The sequence below is a fragment of the Rattus rattus genome, chromosome X (assembly GCF_011064425.1).
Source record: "Rattus rattus isolate New Zealand chromosome X, Rrattus_CSIRO_v1, whole genome shotgun sequence".
Lineage (NCBI taxonomy): Eukaryota > Metazoa > Chordata > Mammalia > Rodentia > Muridae > Rattus > Rattus rattus.
The window spans coordinates 14,854,594-14,875,026 of NC_046172.1; the positions used below are offsets into that span (position 1 = coordinate 14,854,594).

Genomic DNA, 20,433 nt, shown 5'->3' on the forward strand with positions numbered 1-20,433 from the left:
GCCCAGGGATGGCTTCCTAAACACATGGCGTCCCTGAGGCTGTGTGTTATGAACTGTAAATAGTAATTCATGTGCAGAGGTGCTGCTCGGTGGAAGGAATGAAGTCCTTGACTCGTTTCTTTGTCCTAAGAGATTGATGCCATCTGTCTGGCAGCCCAAACTCTGACAACTGCCAAGATCTGTAGGGTCTTTTCAGTTCATTTATTTGTTTTAAAAGAGACTTCCAGGTGTTTTGAATTATATTTAGTTTGCGGTTAGTGGCAAATTTACGAGCTGACTGGCTATATCTTGACTTGTGCCACAGAATCTACAAAAGGTTCTCAGTGTGTTTCTTCTTTTTTCTCTCGTATCTATATACACATACATGAAATATTCTCATAGGCAGGACCTCTATACATGGATTACTATTAACACTTAATAATAAATGATATACAAATGTTTTTGCCTCTAATTTCAGTATGAAAAACAAAATAGCAAAATTTCGTTTCCAACTATTAGCTTTCAAATGGTGGGTTTCACATGCTATTTGTGTCCTATCCAGAATTAGACACATAACTCTCAGGTTCTGTGGCTAGAAACCTGCTTGTTTGCTGGAAAGATCTTGTGGCTTACAGGGGTTGGCATTTGAATGAGCAAAGTAAAATTCCTGGTGATCCACCCAGCTAGGCTGCACATGCCTACAATTCCAGGGCTTGCACTGAAGCCTGCGTAGGAGCTGAAGAGCATCCTTGGCTATCCCGAACGACTTGAGACCCTGACTTAAACAACCCAAACCAAAATAAAATTTACAAGCTTACTGAGATACAGCTTTAAACTACCCTAAAATGTGGCACATCACTGATAGAAAACTCTTAACATCTTTGTTTAGGAAGAAGAAAGATGGACTTAAATGTCATTGTTAGCATTCGACTCCAGGAGAAAAGTGTTCACACTGATAGTCTGACATGGTTTGAACACTTTGCTACACCAGTCTGCTGAGTGTTTTGCCCATTTTTTCTTACTTCTCCCCCTGCAATAATTTCTTAGCTAAATGTTACATGAGCCTTGAGATAAACACTAGCAAGTTCTGAGTTTGCCTGCCTATATGAATAATTAAGGAATATTGGTCACCAACCTGACAAAGGTTGGCATATGTGGGTCTCTAACTTTTCCTTGTTTTCATAAGTAGCTAATTAAGTTCTGTTCGCCTGTGAAAAGGCAGCTCATGAAGTTCCATGAGGTAGAGTACAATCAGGGTGTGTGGCTGCGAGGCTGTTTCCTTGAGTTAACTATGGAGGACTTGTTGTTTGATGGCTCAGTGATATTAAGCAATAGGATGGTTTAAACAGACTTAAGAATCCAGCAAGACAAGTTAGAAAATAAGGTGGCTGTGAACTTCTGGCCTTTGAGAGAGATGTCCTGAGCGCTCTTGTTCCACCTAGCTTGAGCTCTTGAATTTAAGGTTTCTTCCCCACCCCTCTCCACCACCAGGGTTGTTTAGAGCAGTGTTTCCTCCACCACAGGGCCAGTTTGGAGCAGTGTTTCTCCCACCAGGCCATGATTTTAGAGCAGTGTTTCCTGGAGATCTAGAAAGAAGGGCTTGGTTTCTGCTTTTTTTTCATTTTGAGCTTTGTTTAAACTAGGGTTGGGATGGGGGAGAAGCAGTTTTTCCACGTGTAAGGGGAGTATCTAGTTGCATTTTGTGGTCTTTTGTTACAAAAGTCCCACAGTTGTACATGTTTAACGTTATGTGGTGTGTGTGTGTGTGTGTGTGTGTGTGTGTGTGTGTGTGTTAAATTCCATAGCAACAAGAGAAGCAGAAGTTGGATGAGTGTAATAACTCTCATGGGCTGTTTTAGATTCCGTATGTGATCACTGAGGAGAGAAATAAAAGCATGAGTTTCTTTTTTCATTAAGTGATTTATGTATGCAATCTAGCACTTTCCTGGCCGAGGCAGGATTAGGTGTTCCAGGCCAGTGTAGGCTACACAGTGGTAGCTCCTAGCCCAGCCCAAGTCGGTATTATAGCAAGACTTTGTCTAAAATAGTATTATAGTTGAACAGTCATTATCATATGATCCAAAAAGCTTTGAGAGCAAGCATTGTGTAGTAACTTTGTGGAGGACACTAGAGGAGTGCGCCTTGAATTATGCTATTGTTTCACGGAACAGTAGAGGGCGATGTAAACAATGTGGTAACTGCCATGGTCCAAAGGGGAGGTTGGGAAGGAAGAGAAGAATATCCAGGAATAAATGAGGCTTGGGCTTACCTTTAATTAATACTTAATATTTAGACACGTGGAAGGAGGGGGTAACAATCCACTGTGGCTGAGAAATACAAGTCTGGTTGGAGATTGATGGTGGGGGATGACCAAGTAGGCTTGACTGGAGAAGGCTGTGAAGAGCTGCCAAGCAGAAGAGGAATTCATCTGACAACAGGGAATGAGCTTGGAGAGGAATAACTGAGAAAGGGGTGTAAAACAATCAGATCCTAGGCATCTAAGCAGAGAGTGGGGATAGACAATAAGGAGATGGGGACTGGAGAGAGGGCTCAGTGGTTAAGAGCATTGGCTGTTTTTCCAGAGGACCTGGGTTTGATTTCCAGCACCCACATGGCGGCTCACAACCATGTTTAACTCCAGTCTCATAGAACTCCACATCTTCCTCAGGCTTCCACAGGCAAAAGACGTATACATAATACACAGATATACTATCAGAAAATAGTAATACATGTAAAATAAATGCATTTTTAAAAAGAAAATATTGGACACAAGCAAGTCCAGAGTTAGTGATAACTTAGATTTCTAGGACTAAAGGAGGAAAGAGAAAAAAAATACCTAAGTAGCTAAAACAAAATTACACTAGTGATTGCAGGGAACTTTGAGAGAAGAGTCTGCCTTTGAGGAAGTATAATGACTTCGTTTTAGATATGTGACTCAGGTCTCAGCCTTGTGATTTGGTGATAAATGGTTTGAATTAGGCTGTGGCATGAATGAGAGAGCAGGAATTAGATATTTAGAATTTGAAATTCATTAGAGGAGAATGATCTCTGAAAGTCATAACAGAATTTTGAGTCGATTAGGAAGATGTATTCTTATCACTGACTAGGCATATTAGGAAACATTGAGGGTTAGATGGCAAAAAAGATTGAAAGACAGTTAGAGGAGACAGAAACCCAGAGACCCTTACCAAGGGCTGCTGGAAATGAAGATGAGGGCATTTCTAGATTAGGGAGCTTCAACCTTATAGTAGAGTCAAAGAAGAAATGAAGGAAAAAATAGCAACTTTCTTGATTTGTTTTTAAAATTTTTGTAGCTTATTAATATTAGTGCTTTATTAGACCTTCATAAAATTATAAGCTTATTATAACACAACTAATAATAGTGTATCACTTGGTACAGCCCTGTTTAGTCTTATATTTCATTCTGAGTGAGTAGATATTCCTAGAAATACCCATGATTGTTTTGGCTACAGAAACCCAGAAAACAACATATTTTAATATTTCTTGGCTTAATAATTAATTAATTAATTATTTCAGGGAGGCTTGCCATTTTCTGAAGGAAAATGGAGGAGGAGTGGATCGGAGGGAGCACAGAGTTGTGAGGGGAGGGGCGAGGTACTGGGAGGAGAGGAGGGAGGGGAAACTGCAGTCTGGTTGTAATATGTGAGAGAATAAAAAAAGCAGAAACTAAGAGAATTTCATATGAGCATTGTATCTACATTATTCCTTCCCTCTAGTTCCTCTCATCTCCTGCCATTCCTTTTCAAATTCACCATCTCTTATTGTGTCATTATTGTTATACTTCTGTATATAAGTTTATAAATCAACCTGCTGAGATCATTTAGTGCTGCTCATATGTGTTCAGGGCTGACCTCCTGGGAGTGACTAACTTATCAGGGGCTCATCCCTAGAGAAGGCTTACTCTGCTTCTCTCAGTAACTATTGATTGCCTGTAACTCTTCATATAGGGATAAACCCGTGTGAGCATTTCCCCAGCCACATTGGCTTGTTAATTGTTGCTGTCATCTTTTAGGTCTTGTTTAAGGAACCATATTGTTGAGATTTCCTGGGTGGAGTTTCCCTGTCCTTTATAGCAAGTGGTATCTTGACTCATGTGGGGCAAACGTATATGGCAGAAGTTTCCATACTCCTTCAAAACGAGAATTTGGGCTAGATTTAGTTTTAAAAGAGCGCTTGGCCTAGCAAGTGTAAGCAAGGCCCTGGGTTGCCCAGCCGAAAAAAAAAAAAAAAAAAACGATAACTGTATGTCACAAAATTTGAAGCTAAATGATTTCTAAAACAATTTCAGCAGATTTTTCTCCCCCTACTGAAAATATTTATTCATAATAACTTTTACTAAGGAGCTAGAGATGGAACCTTACACGTGTTAGGTGGGTGCTGTAGGGGCACTGAGTCACACTCCTAGCTTTTAATGTCAACTTTAGTATGAAGGAATTAAGGTGTAGAAGTGTCAGGCATTTGCTCGTAAGGGTCAGCTCAAATCAGACAGGGTTAGGAGATTCTAATTCTCCAGATTACTTACTGTCTTTTTTCCCCTTTTCTCGGTGAGTGAGTGAATGAAGAGTAATTTTTAACTCAGTGTATCTCATCAGTTGGACATCGTTTCAGATCAAGACTTATTCATAAACTTGTATCATTATGGAGTAAGATGTGGGCGGTATTTGTCGTGTTAGTAACCACCACACCTTAGGTGGGTGGCTAGAACTGAGACTGAGGATGGAGTTCATGCCATGCAACACGGCACACCCTGAAACCCTCTTGAATTAGTAAACCACTTTATCCATATTATGCAATATGGATAAGGAGAAGCGATTTGAATAGCTGCTGATAAGACATTTTGGGGCTCTTGAAATGGCAATACTGAGAACAAAATGGGAACCGAGTAGGTTTATTTCCTAACAAGTTAGGGAGAGCCTACTTCTATCTGAGGCATGGAGCAATAGTAGTCAGTCTCTTCCCTTGGGGAAAGATACGGCGCAGTTCAAATAACTTGGATGCAAAGCAAGATGTGTGGCAAAGCTCTAGGAGACATTCATAACAAAGACATGCTTAGATCAGACTTTTGGAGGAAATGGAAGTACAGAGGACTGACAGCTCCTACGAAAAAGCCTAAGCAGAGAGAATGAATCTACTCATTCTGCCCCTCAGCCCAGTGGTGAGATGTAATATGTTTATGTACCAAGTGAATGGCGTAACTGTCTCTATTTTTAGAAGGGACTTGAGCTCATGAGTAAGCTCCTTCCAAGTTGTCAGGATTTTTTTTGTTTAAGTTTCCCTTGAGTAATAAAAATGAAATTCACTCAGATGCCATTGTTATCATGTATTATCTCTTGGCTTTAGAATGACTGACATTGGGAAATGAGCAAATTATGAGTGTTTAATATACTTTTAGGGGGATCACCAGCACAGCACAGCACAGGTAGCCTGCCCAGGGCCAAAGGCAGCAAAAATACATTGAATGCTTTGGTGTATACTCAGCATACAGTATTTTGCTCTTTATTCATAACAGTGCAACCTGAACAGCTTAGTGAAGGGTGCTACAACCACTCCATTCCTGCTGCTGATCTCATTCTTGGCTTGAGCCATTTTCTGGGTTAGTGCTAGAGTCCATGGCATTTTCTATCTGTTTTCTTTTTTGTATTTTCATGTGCAGTTGAGTGTGTGCATGTGTGTGTGTGTGTGTGTGTGTGTGTGTGTGTGTGTGTCCATGTATGTTATTTACACACGTGTGCAGTTGCATGTGTAAATACATGTGCCTATGCATGTGAGAGGGATAGTGAGATTGCTCTCCTCAGTTACTGCCCGCCTGTTCTTTTGAGGCAAAGTCTCTCACTGAATAACATCAGCATAGTGCACTAAAGTTCTGGCAGCCAGCAAGCCCAGGATTCCTTCGGTTTCTGTTTTCTTCAGTGCTGGGGTTGCAGGCCTATGTGAGAGCATCCATTTATATGGATGCTGGGATCTAAACTTTGGTCTTCATGTTTGTATGGTAAGTGCTCTTAACTGCTGAGCCATCTCTCAGTCTTTCCAGTCCTGTCTTTGGCATTTCATTCTGTAATGTTGCTCAAGCTTGAGCACACAAGGTCTGTAGAAAATTGAAATTATTTCTCACACTCATTTCTGTTATAGTGGTTTGGTGATCATCTTTATTCAGGAATTATCCCAAAGATTATTGCAAGATTCATCTTCATAAAACTGGGCAGAATGGGTTGCCAATTCAGGAAGGAGTCTCTGACATCTCCTGAATCATTCCTAAACTCTCTCATCAGTAGATTTTGAGGACTATATTTAGAGCTTCCTAGTGAGTGTATTTCCACTGACCACTAGGTTAAACTTTCAGAAAGAGCAGTTTCTTCCTGAACTTCAGAAACTGATACAGCCCATTACCTGGAGCGCTCTCTCACAGCCAGCCTCATCATTTGAATAGCATCATCAGAAACTTCTGCCCATCTGGACTAGCTGCCTTGCTTGAATAACTGATTTTAAGTCAGTCATTTAAAAAAATGTACTACTGATTTTAGTCTTACCCAAGTAGGGAACTCCATAGATATTTGAATCAAGGTTAGTTTTAGTTTATTTCTCTTTACATTTAAATAGATTCGTTCATTAGAAGAAATAACAAACCATTTAAATTTCTTCTCTTAAGTGGTTGTCATCATAGGAATAGTCTAGCTCATTATCCCTAACAGAGAGGGACTGCAACCTGGCCTTGACCTTGTTCACCTTTTCCTCCATAGAAGAACATTCAGCTGCTGCTAAACTAGTTTATTTAGTGTTTTCTCGTTTGCTGTGTGCCCTGCCTTACCCTCCAGTACTCCATGTCCTTCTCTTGACATATGTGGTCTTTCCAACCCTTTTGGTTGCTCTTTACTCAAATCTATTTGGTTTATAGCAGAGCAGCTCTAAATTCTTGGTGTTTTGTTCCTTTGTTTGCTTCCCTACTGCTTTGTGTAAATAGTTCTGGTTCCGCACATCCTTTTATCTAGGCTAATTCTGTTCCTCGAGTTAGGAAGTCATCAAATCAGGCTTGATCTTAGCTTTTCATAGGACCATCACTTGAGGAGGCAGTTTAGGCTCCTCAAGGATAGTGACTATATTGTATGTATCAAATCCCGAATATATATCACTCTTTTAGGATATTCCTGATTCTGGAGGCACCATTTTCTGAAGAAATTTTAAGCGCTAGTTTTCTGGCTTGTTCTGCTGATATGTCTGTATTACAGGTGTCAAAGACATACTTTTAATATTTTGTCTGGCATGTGTCACTGTTCTATAGTTCCATCCTCACAATGTATCTAGTACCTTACATCCTGAAAGCCATAGATGCATATATATCGCTTTCTCAGTCTCTCATCTATTTTTTACCATATTCTTCCTCAAAGTGAGCATTTTAATGGAAGACTCCACATCTGGGTCTGTTTTTTTAGCTCTATTTCTATTTCCTTTAATTGCATTTGTTGAACATAAAAGTGTGGATATAACTACAAGTAAGCTATTCTTATGATCCCAGATAAGAATGAAGATGAACTCTTGGAGTATAAGGCATTTGGTATCTTTTAGTGACAGATCCCCAGAGAGCCTATTTTACTGCTCCTGGTGCCAAAACTGCAATATATTTAGTGTTTATACTGTTCAGATACCGATGCTGGCCATGGTGTTCTGGTTTGGGGGTCCTCATAGTGACTAAAGAGTCCCATGGTTACTACTATGTCCATTTTATTGACGAAAAAATGCAGGTATGGAGAGATGAGATGTGGCTGTTAATGGCAGAACACAAATGCTGGAGGTGTGTGGAAGCTTCAGTCCTGTTTCCTACTGTCATCTTTTTTGCTTAGACATGCTTAGACATGCTTAGACATGCTTAGACATGCTTAGACATGCTTAGTCATGCTTAGACATGCTTAGACAGTCTTCACTCTTCCAGGACACATTCTTACTCCTGCTAGGACATAGGGATCCATGTACATGAGGTGAGCCTTCTTATGAACAGACATGCCTATAAGTCGCAGATGGACAGATCTTCTGCCTCAGACACATACTTCTCCCACTCCCAGCCTGCTTGGTACCTCATGGATTACTCTCCCATGTTAGTTTTGAATTCCTTTTCCCATACATAGTGTTTATGGGTGAATGAACCTTGCTGTGCTTTTCTGCTTGAGCGAAGAACCTCCCATCCTTTCCGTATGTCTTTAACTGTAGGAAAATGAACATTATACAAATCCTTCCAACTGTGCAGTTTGCAGGAGAGCAAGATCTGTTTGTCCATCCATCCATCCATCATCTGTCTATCATGTCTGTCTCTCTGTCTACCCTTCCATCCATTGGTTCATCCATCTGTCTTGGACATCTGTCCGTCTCTTTCTCCATTTGTTGGTCCATCCATCCATCATTTGTCTATTCTGTCTGTCTGTCTTGTCTGTCCATCTACCCATCTTTCAGTCCATCCATTGGTCCATCCACCCATAATCTATCATGTTTGTCCATCTGTCTGCCTATCCATTGCTCCATCAATCTACCATCTATCATCTATCCGTCTGCCCCTCTGTTCATTGGTCCATTCATTCATCATCTATCAATCATCTGTTCATCTGTCTCTCTGTCCATTGGTCCATCCATCCATCCATCCATCTATCCATCCATCCATCATCAATCATGCCTGTCTGTCCATCTGTTTGTCAGTCCATCCACCCACTGTCCATCCATCTGTCCATCCATCCATCTGCCACCCACCTGTCTGTCTGTCTGTCTGTCTATGAAACCTTGCTATTCAGCTGTCCTGGTATTCTCTATTTAGCCCAGTGAAGCTCCACTCAAGAAAGTTCTCCTTCCTCAGCCTCTATAGGGGTAGGATTAGGGCATGCACTACTAACCCAGCTTCAGTAAACCTTTTTTGTTTTTTTCTTTATACACATATTCCTGACATAGCACAAGGTTTACTTGGCTGGAGCCTTTGTATCTCTCTCTCTCTCTCTCTCTCTCTCTCTCTCTCTCTCTCTCTCTGTCTCTTTCTCTCTCTGTGTATGTGCCTGTGCGTGTGCGTGTGCGTGTGCGTGTGTGTGTGTGTGTGTGTGTGTGTAGAACCATAGATACCGTCTAAGGCATCTGATTCACTTATTCTCAAGTCTTGGAACTTATAAGAGAGTGAACTTTCTAGTGTCCCTTAGCTGACATGCACACACACACACACACACACACACACACACACACACACACACAAAACAGAAACAGAAAATACAGCAGCAGCAGGAGAACAGAGAGAGCTCATGTCCCTTTTCTGTTACCTAGAAGCAATGAAAACTGGGTGTGTTTAGTGCTTTTCTTGTAGACTTGGTTATTATCATGATACCATCCTCATCCCTCGCACAGATGATATACACATAGGTATAAGAGAATGAAGCCACTTTTCACCCCATGCCTCCTCATTCTAATGTCCATGCACATCTTCTGTCAGCGAGGAAGACAGGAAGAATCCCACTTCCTTACATGTCTCCATACGTGTTGATGTATGAGCTTGATTCTGTCTTGGTGATGTCTTGATTCTGTCCCATACGTGGGGTCCATATATGTATAAGCTTTCTGAGCTGCACTCTTGTCTTTTTAGTGTGCTTTCTGAGTGCCATGCCTGCATACATGTAGGAAGGTGAACTTAAAACAACAAATTATTTCTGAAACAAACACATGCATTCTCCCTGTCTCTGTCACATGCATTGTGATGGTTTGAATGAGAATGACCCCATAGGCTCATATATTTGAAAGTTTAGTTACCAGGGTGTAGAACTTTTTGTAAAAGATTACGGGGTGTGACCTTATTGGAATAAATGTGACCTTGTTGAAGGAGTTGTATCAGTAGATGGGAGCTTTGAATTTTCAAAAGCCCTCAACAGGCCCAGCTTGATTTTGTCAGCCTGTCACTTGCAGATCAGACATGAGCTCTCAATTCCTTCTTCTGCACCTTATCTTCCTTTATGTTGCCATACTTCCTCTCCTGATGATAATAGACTAACTCTCTGAAACTATAAGACCCGAATAAAATGCTTTCTTTGAAAAGTTGTCCAGTTCATGATGTCATTTCACAGCAACAGAACGTTAACTAAAACAAACATGCATTTATGACAGTGCCTGAGCTTTTTTTATTGTATGTTTTGGTGATGGTTAACAGGGTATTGCCCTCATGGCCCTGCACATCTTAGGTACATACTGCACAACTGAACTATACCCCAACACTCCCTCCAGCTTTCTTGTGTTCCCCTTCATTTATTTCCTCCCCTCATATATGACTCAGTTTTCCAGAAAGTAGATCCACATAACCTTTGGTCCTCATCTACTTGTGAGTATACAAAGCTTTGGAGTTTGGTAGATAGGCCCATTGTCTTGGCAGTGAGACAAGGACTATTCTGGCTTGTTTTATTACTAGCCTTTTGTTCTTGGAGTAGCAGTTTACTTTGTGTCTCAAATTTTCACAATATGTAAGTGGGGGTAACTAGTTGTACTAACCTTTCATATTTATGTTGCTGAATTCCTTGTGGTTTTTTTTCTTTCCGTTCAATTGTATATTGGGCATCTGTCCCAGATGTCTAATAAGTATCTCAAACTTTAATTCACCAAAAGCTGAAGTCCTGGTTTTCTACCCTTGCCTTTCAAAAGGACCAGCTCCTCTTCCAGTGTTGTAAAACTCCAATTGCATCCCCTGGTTGCTCAAGCCAAGGCTGCAGAACCTTTGAGAATGCTAGAGTCTCCCAGATCCTTGAAACCCATTGTTTCTTCCGCTTTAATCCCAAGACATGCTGAGATGTAGTGGCTGGATTTTGAAATGCATGTCCAGTCCGACATACGTTAGAAGTGGCTAATGTCCTACACCTCCATTACTTCCACCTTCCCTGGGCTCAAAAGCCTTGGTGCTCTACCTTCTGTGTGAACACACAAGTATGATCAGAGACAGAGCCGACTTTTCAGGCTTCCTTTCTGATGGCTCACAATACAGATCCTCAGCATTCTTTTTTGTTTGTTGGTTTTTATTTTGATCACATCATCGCACAATATAAAGCAGGCAGGCTTCCAACTTGCCATTCACCTGCCTCAGCCTCCCATTGCTGAGATTACGGAGGTGTACTACCACACCCAGATCAGATCCTATCCATTCTTGCTATTTGTCCTTTATGTATGACCTGCTATTGTTTCACCTGCAGAACAGGGAACATGATCATTACTTCATAGATATTTGTGGGAACAAATTAGTTATATATGAAAAGTACTTAATGTTGTAGATTGGGTCTAATGTTATTGATGTTATTCCAGCTCCCCAAATCATATGAGAGCCCACATGTCTGTGTTGAGGGTCTCTGTTCCTAGTTGGCTCAGATTGTGAAATAAAGTGGTCAGCCGCTAATGGCTGGGCAGGGAGACAGAGGTGGGACTTTTAGGATTCCCAGGCGAGAAACACAGGAGAGAAGGAAGAGATTTCTCCATGACAAGGGCATAAGAGACAGACCATGCAGGGAAGATACAGGAGGGAGAGATGGACAAAATGTAGGCACAAAGGGGAATGCAGCCCCAGAAGGGCTGCCCAAAAGGGTCCAGGACAGAAAAGATAAAATATAGATGTAAGAAATGTTACTCAGGAATGTGGGAGGGGAGTGTTTTAGCCATGTGGAGGTTAAGGAGTGGCCCAGCCATTGAGCTAGCTTAGGACATGTTAAAAATAATCCAACATGTATGTGTCTTTTATTCATGAGTCCAAAACACTTGTGCAGGTGTAGAGGAGGCACGCACGCTCACTGGAAACATAGAACAGATGAACAAATGACCATAACTTTCTCTGCCAAGAGAAAATACCAGACTGGCACTGGGAAGAAAAAGAATATAAAAAACAACTGGGAGGGGTACAGTGAGTGTAATATAAAGTGAATAAGTAAAATAAAAAATAATTAAAAGAAGAGAATTAAAACAAATAGTCCATAGGAAGTGAATATTCCTAAAGGCATATATGTGCATGCCCACGAATAGTCCTTTTCATTGTCCTGTGTCTAAGGCAGTCATCATACCTTTCAGGACCAACACACAACACAGACAAAGACACATCCTTGTACATGCATGCTGATGTGTACACAGGAGAGCAAGCCTACAGATTTGCTTTTTCTCTTCCATGCCTTGAGTGTAGGACTGTTGACATCTTAATTACCCTCCCACACCCAAGGCTTGCAGGAGAGCAAGCCTTCTCTTCTCTCTCCTGCGCATAGGCAAGACTGCATATACATCTACAGCGAAGACATGTCACTTCTCTCTCATGTGCTCTGTCTGTATGCAGGATATATATGCATATATATATATATATATATATATATATATATATATCCTGGTTGCCATTTGTCATCTCTTCAAGTGACTTTCCTGCCTGTGTGCCCCTCTTGGTCAGCATGCGTGTGTCCCTCCTGTTGTACCCACCATCAGTTTCATGTAGCTGGTTCGTTGTTTCTGTGTGATCCATGGGCTGCTTTCTATTGCTTGCTCCATAGAAAGCACCTACCTGTTGTGCCAAGAGAGTGAACCCTTCCCTGCTCCCTCTCTCACATCCCTTGCATGGTGGAGGGCGAGCTCTCTGAAAACTCCTCCCACATGCAGGGTTTGCAGGATGGTGAGCTTCAGCTTTCCTTGCTCTCTTGTGCATGGTAGACATATGCATAGATACAACTTCGCAACACCAACCCCACACCCACCGTCATGCACATAGATCTTGCCAGAGAGAAAGACTGCTCTCATTTTTTTCTTTCTGAGGAAGGGCTCATGTGTCCCATGCTGCCTTTGAACTCCCTGCATAGTTAAGGATGATGACTTAGCACCTTTTTTTGAGACAGTGTTTCTCTGTGTAGTCCTGGCTGTCCTGGAACTCACAGATTGGCCTTCAACTCACAGATATCCATCTGCCTCTGCCTCTGCCTTCTCAATGCTAGAAATAAAGGCCTGTATGACTGTGCCTGGCTTGATGTTACATTTCTGATCGTCATGCCTCTTTGTCCTGAATGCTAGGATTATAGGACTGTACTATGTCACCTGGTTTCTGCGGTGCTGGGGATCGAACCTAGGGTTCAATGAGTTCTAGGCATACTGTTACCAACTGAGTTATATTTCCAGCCTCTTACCTTTTTATATTTTATATTTTATTTTATTTTGTACAGAGTATGGACCCTTTCCTTTGGTGACAGTTGTTGCCTAGGAAGAAGGGAAGTCCTTTGTCCTGGTCTTTCTTGCTTTTCCTGTATATAGGGGAGCAGGGAGAACCTTCTCAGGACGCTCATACTCAAGATTGCTGGAAAGAAAGCTGTTTAGCTAATTCTCCCAAACTTACGCTGTGAGGGAATTTGCACCTGCTTCTTTAGATCCATCTCTTCACATATAAACTAGGTTTCAGGGAGTGGAAACCTCACTATGCCATTCCTTCCCACATATATACTTCTTTGCACAGGAGAGTATATGATGGCTTTTAGACATTTATTTGGGTATTTCTTTTTTGTTTGATACTGAAACTCTTTCTCTTGAAAGTTGGAGTTTTTTCTCATTTTGTCCCAGGCCTAGGGTTCACAGCTGATTTGGTTGGTGGGATAGTCAGCAGAATGTTGCTTAGTTATCTTTCTTACTTTGGGTGTTTCTCTAGGCAGCACTAATCAGGACTGTTAGGGAGAGGAAGGCAGTAAACAAAATGATCGAGCACACAGTGTGTTGTTGTTGCCCAGAGAATGAAAATGCAAGGGAGACAGGTACAGAATGAGCGGAGTGATAATAGTAGGGGAAGTGATGGCGTCTCAGTTGCCAATGGAGTCTTCAGGAAAGGCCCGCTGTATTCTGACAGCATCAAAGCCATTGAAGTAGCAGCCGAAATGTGTGGAAAGCGTTCAGTCGTAGACGGAGGAAAGAGCACTGATGATCAGTGTGAGTCTGCACAAGGGAAGGATCGTTTGCTTTTTTAATCCAACAAAAGCCATTGTGCCATTATCATGTTGAGAAATAATTACCGATTCCTTGACATCATATGTCCATTGTTCAAATTTCCACTTCTTTCAGAGGTGTCATAAACTAGGGTCTAAATAAGGCCCTTGCATTAATTGGTTGACCAGTATTTTAAGTACCTTTGAATGATAAGCCCATCTTTATTTTTCTTTCCTCATGATTATTCGTTGGAAGAAAGTAGGTCATGTGGCTTTCCACAGTCTGGGGTTTTTATGAGCACATTCCTCTGATGTAGTTTTTATGCTCCTTTTCTTTGCATTTCCTATTAATTGAGAGTCGTATCTAAGAGCCAGATTAGATTCAGGCTTAATTTGTGGGGAGGGAAGCCCTGCCCCCATTCAGAGATGCTGGCTCTCTGTGTGAGGTTTGCTGTAGATGCTCAAATCTTAGAGCCATTATTTCATTAGCAGTTGTAAAATGGTGGCATTCCACTATTCATTCTCCCTTAAGAGCTGGGTTATTTCTGTAAAGTAAAACTTCCCCTCATTTATTATTTGATTACCTACTAATAACAGTTTTTCTAAGAAAGACAGGATAAATGCTTGAATCTCTTATCAGAAGTAAAAATGAGTTTGTTACAAGCATATTGCAAAGACATATTTTCAAAGGCTATTTTGATAAACACAGGGATTTAAATGTATTTAATTTTTTCCTCATTTCAGTTCTCCCCAGTGAAGCCCAAACCTTTCCTCTTCTGCCTGAGTGAGCTTTTTCAAATATGGTGTCACATGTCTCTACTCCTATGCATAGGGTAGGGAGGAATATCATTGCAAGTTTGAGGCCACCATAGGCCACATAGTGAGTACCATGTCAATACAGACCCTGTGTCTGAATGTCAAACTTAATTGGTCTTCAGGCCTTTGGCCCTAGTAGTCCTTTGATAACTTCTCCTCCTTCAGGGATGGGAGAATGCTTTCTAGTCATTGTCATCATCACTTCTGACATCTGATCTGCCTTCAATAAGCATTTGTTCCTTTAAGTCAGATAACATATTAGAGTTCATATATTATATGGGCATCGGGGTTCTCCCATTGCACCTGCATCAACAATGTTTATAGTTGTTTTGTCTCATACTGTTAACGGTAGATAAAACATATTTCTCAGCTCAAGTTCTTATTTATAATTCAAAGTTAGAGTTATTAGGGATTGGAAGTTCCTTTGTTTCACAACCCTCATTTTGACTGTTGTTTGGCAAATCAGGAGAGTTCCAGAGGCTGACTAGGAAGCCACTGAAATAATGCAGGTGTTGTGAGGTCTGATGGAGGCTTGGGGCAAGGCGATGATGCTGACGGTTGTGAAAAGTAGTCAGTTATGAATGTATTTCAAAAGTAGAGCTATTTGGATTTTCTGATGTCGGATGTGAAGTATGAGAGGAGGAGTCACAGGCGGACTTCTTTTGCTCCTTTTTCATAAATGAGTTGTATGCATGTCTGGTTACTGTCTCTACCTCCTCTTTAATCCTTAACGCCTTGAGCTTTCCCAGTGTACAGTACCTGGGCAAGGAGTCACAGAGCAAGCATCCTCTGAAAGAAAGCATGTATGTATCACCTCTCCTAGTTACTTCTACACAGGGTTTTTGGGCATCTCTTGGATTTGCATATCCAAAAGTAGGCAAAGTATGAGGGGTTATGAATGTATTGTGTGGTAAGGTTTGCATCTAAGAATAAATTCCTTTTTCTCCAAAAGCCCTCTTTCAGTGTTAAAGGACTGTAAAAAGCAAATTTTGTTTTAATTCCTCTATGCAACCCTTGCGATCCAGCTTTTTTTTTTTTTTCTGCTCCTTCCCTGTGATACCTGCTGCTAGTGCTTTCTACATGCAGCACATGGAGCTGGAATTCAGAAAAGAGGGTTATTATCTAAAGATGGAAGGCAGATGTATTTATATATTACCTTCCCCTCTTGTCTGCCTCTGTGTAATTATAGCTAAGTACTTCTTAACAATGCGAATTTCTGAGAAATATGGTTGTTAGGTGATTTTTGTCATTTTATGAATGTTATGGAGTTGCCTAGTTACTGGTCTATTGCTGTGAAGAGGGACCATAACCAAGGCAACTTACAAAGGAAATGATTTAATTGGGGGCTTATTAAAATTTCAGTCAGTCCATGACCATCATGGCAGGCAGCATGGAAGCAAGCAGGCGGGCATGATGCTGGGGCAGGAGCAGAACCAGGGGAGATATTGATTGAGAGGTTGAGAGAGAGAGAACACAAACAAGTTTGGCCTGGCTTGAGGTTTTTGAAAGCTTAATGTCCACTCCACCCCTAGTGACACACCTCCTTGAACAAGTCCACAAACCTTCTAATCCGTCCCAAAACAGTTCTACCTACTAGGGACCAAGCACTCAAATATTTGAACCTGTGAGGGCAATTCTCATAAAACTACCATGGGGGTACTAACCCTCAGGTTCCTCTCCAACTCAGCAGGCATGAATGTTTTTGTGTGATGTATTCTGAGTGCTTCTGCTGGGTGCTGTGTAGGGAGCTCAGGCAAGCTCAGACCTCCAGGCATGTTTGTTTATATAGTGTATTATGTTGATGGATTTCCGTATGTTGAATCATCCCTGCATCCCTGGGATGAAGCCCACTTGATCACCATGGAGTAAGGCTGACGTTCAACAAAAACAACAGAAAGCCCACATACACATGGAAACTGAACAATGCTCTACTCAATGATAACCTGGTCAAGGAAGAAATAAAGGAAGAAATTAAAAACTTTATAGAATTTAATGAAAATGAAGGCACAACATACCCAAACTTATGGGACACAATGGAAGCTGTGCTAAGAGGAAAACTCATAGCTCTGAGTGCCTACTGAAAGAAACAGGAAAGAGCATATGTCAGCAGCTTGACAGCACACCTAAAAGCTCTAGAACAAAAAGAAGCAAATACACCCAGGAGGAGTAGAAGGCAGGAAATAATCAAACTCAGAGCTGAAATCAACCAAATAGAAACAAAAAACACTACATTAAAGAATCAACAGAACCAAAAGTTGGTTCTTTTGAGAAAATCAACAAGATAGATAAACCCTTAGCCAGACTAACGAGAGGACACAGAGTGTGTGTCCAAATTAATAAAATCAGAAATGAAAAGGGAGACATAACAACAGAATCAGAGGAAATACAAAATATCATCAGATACTACTACAAAAGCCTATATTCAACAAAATTGGAAAATGTGGATGAAATGGACAATTTTCTAGACAGATACCAGGTACCAAAGTTAAATCAGGATCAGATAATCCATTTAAACAACCTCATAACTCCTAAAGAAATAGAAGCAGTCGTTAAAAGTCTCTGTCTTAGTTAGGGTCTTATTGCTGTGAATAGACACTATGACCAATGTAAGTTTTATAAAGGACAGCATTTTACTGGGGCTGGTTCAGAGGCTCAGTCCAGGATCATGAAGGTGGGAGCATGGCAGCCTTGCAGCATCCAGGCAGGCATGGTGCGGGAGGAGCTGAGTTCTACATCTTCACCTGAAAGAAGCCAGGAACAGACTCAGCACCTAGGAGGAGCTAGGAGGACGGTCTCCAAGACCACCCCACAGTGACACACTTCCTCCAACAAGGCCACACCTTCTAATAGTGCTACTTCCTGGGACAAGCATATGCAAAACATCACAGTCTCCCAAACAAAAAAAAAATACAAAATATTGATCTCACTAATCAGAAACCTCTGTAAGCTATCTTGTTACTAAGTCCTTCCGGTAACTGAAGTAACTTTAACAAGATTCTGATGTGTGTTAAAGGTAAGGATGCCAATCTTCACTGCCACCTTGTGAGCTGATGGCCTCCTCTCTTGGTCTCTCTCTCTCTGTCTTTCTCCATGTGTCTTTTTTTTCAGTATTTTTTTTATTTTAAATGATAAAAACAAAAATATATCTAAAAGTGAAACTTTTGGAAAAATGATTTGTTCCTCCCAGTCTTGTATTGCTCCTCAAACTTGACCTTGGTCTCCCACCTGGCCTTGTGTTTCAAAGCTGGGTCTCTGAACAACACATCCTTGTTGACACCAGTTTTGTCCAAGGGGACAGAGTACCTTGTGAGCATGAGGTAGCTGTAGTCATAAACTTTCACAAATGGACTTGGTCTTGGCTCTCTTGGTGATTTTCTTCTTGCCTACGGCAGCTGTCACTTTTCAGGGATAGTGGTCAGTTCCAGCCACCAGGGCGTGGCTCTGAGGTGCCATCATCAATGCAATCATCATGATGACAACTTTGAGTCCAGAGTAGTGTCCAGCTAGGATCAGCATCACTTTCCCAGGTTTCATGAACCTGCCCGTTTTGAGAGCAATCAGCTAGCACCCAGCAGAACGGAAAGAAGGACACTTCCGCTAACCCTTTCTCTTTCAGTATTTTGTATCTCTCTCTGGCTTTATATTTTTATTATCTCAGAGCAAAATATATATGTATTTATTTAGACATGTCTGTCTGTCTCTGTCTCTGTCTCTGTCTCTGTCTCTGTCTCTCTCTCTCTCTCTCTCTCTCTGTGTGTGTGTGTGTAGGGTGAAGTCACCCTCAAGTGTTTTCTCTTAGGAGGCATCTACCCTGGATTTTGAAACAGTCTCTCATCAGGACCGGAGTTCAGTTAGGCCACGGGATCCACCTTTCTCTGACTGCTCGTTGCTATGATTACAAGTGTACCATCATGCTTGGCTTTTTTATGTGGAGGCTGGGGTGGAACTCAGGTGCGTAGATATATTAAATGTGAAGCTCAAGAACCTTGTTTTCTTTCTCATCGCAAATGCGTCCCTTGCGTAAAGGTGAGCCCATGCATTAATTTCCTGTGAGCCTTTGCCCTGCTTCAGTTCTCTGGTCCTTGTTCCCTGGGTGACAGTGTTGCCTCAGCAAGGATTCTGAGAGCCAGACCTTTGTGTTTGTAAAGGACAGAGCACATCTCTCTTCCTCCTTTTGTGCGTTGCACAAAAGCACATTGACCAGACTTCTGTTTGGGACTCTAAGCTTGGCAACAAATGTCAAGTTGTAAACAAGCAATGCTCTGGCCTGGCCATCGGGGAGCACACAGTTGCGGTAGAAGAATCGCATTCTTTATGAGCTGTTCCTTCTCCATGATTTAAGAGAGTGTACGGGTCACAATATTGACCTTCTTATTAACACTTCTATTTTGCAGTCACACTGCACATGGAGTCGGGAGGGAGAGAACACTTTCTGTCTGAAGTGTAGTCATAAAGGACTACACAGAACTCTTCTGTTTTGGCATCACACACGTATGCGTGCATGTGTGTGTGCGTGCACACACCGGCAGGGCAGGTTCCTGAGTCTTGCTTGCTCCGCCTCTCGAATCCTTGGAACCTAGGTGTGAATGCTGCTTCAGTGCAACACACCTGTTCAAGGATTCAAAGAGGCCGAGCCTCGTCTGCGTGTTTGGCCCATACCTGGACATTTCACCTGCCACCGTTCCTCCTCCCGTCCAGCTTTCAGTTCTGTTTCTATCTGCCAGACCTTGTTCTGTGCAGTTTCTAATGGGAAGACGGACTTCCTCGTGTTCGGTAGACATGCTTCTGTTTCTCGGCAGGAGCTTTCTCCATCCTCAGCTTGCTAAGTGTCGGATCATGTAATGAGGAGCACACAGTAGGTGCTGCTACTCAGGCAACTCATTTATTCCATTAAATGCTAACTCCTGTCTCACAAGGTTTCAATTGTATAAAGGCATTGGAAAGCAATGGGGTGTCCTCTTCCGCTGAACCCCCTTTCAGCATGTGTATGCATACTCAGACCCCAGCCTTCTTGCTGTCTTCCAAACATACATCAGGTGCACACAAATTCCCAGGTATGATCTGGGAAAGATACCATTTTGTATACATAGAAGTTTTCTCTGAAAGAGTATGCTCATGTAGGGGAGGGCAGATACATATAAGTCTCAGACAGGGGTGTCAGGCTTGGGTATAGGTGGCGATGCTTGGCTGGACCAGGACAAGGAAAGTTAAATATTATATACAGAACCACACAAACATGGTACAAGGGTGGGCCTTCTGCTCTGCTCGTTCTCTCTAATCCTTTGTCCCTGGGTGAAAATGCTATTTGTATGCAATGCACCCGGGCAAGGATTTGGGGAAGGTGAGCCTGGTCTGCATGGGAGAAGGACAGGAGATCTGTGCATTGCGTGTCATCCGTTTGCTGCTTGCAGACTTCCTTTATGCCCTCCCCTTCCCCCCCCACCTTCTTTCCTTCTACAAATACAACGGGCACGGTGCATGGAAGAACGAAGGTGACATATTTGACCTCTCCCCACCCAGATTTTAAAGGTAGAATTCATTACCACCTGCGACCTTAACATGTATCGAGGACAGGTGGGGGCACATTGTAAAATCCGTCTTGCCACCAGTGCAAGGCTTTGCATTCTAGCTCTCATACCGACCGACACCTGTAAGATAAATTCTTCTTTAGTTCGGTTCTTGGAGGAATGCACAGGGC

At 41.9% G+C, this 20,433-nt stretch overlaps 1 protein-coding gene and 1 pseudogene across 1 annotated transcript in view; one reads left to right on the plus strand and one right to left on the minus strand.

The window, feature by feature from the left end:
- Clcn5 (chloride voltage-gated channel 5) overlaps window positions 1-20,433 on the plus strand; it is a 151,876-nt gene that overhangs the window by 55,570 nt on the left and 75,873 nt on the right.
- LOC116888564 lies at window positions 17,882-18,272 on the minus strand (annotated as a pseudogene).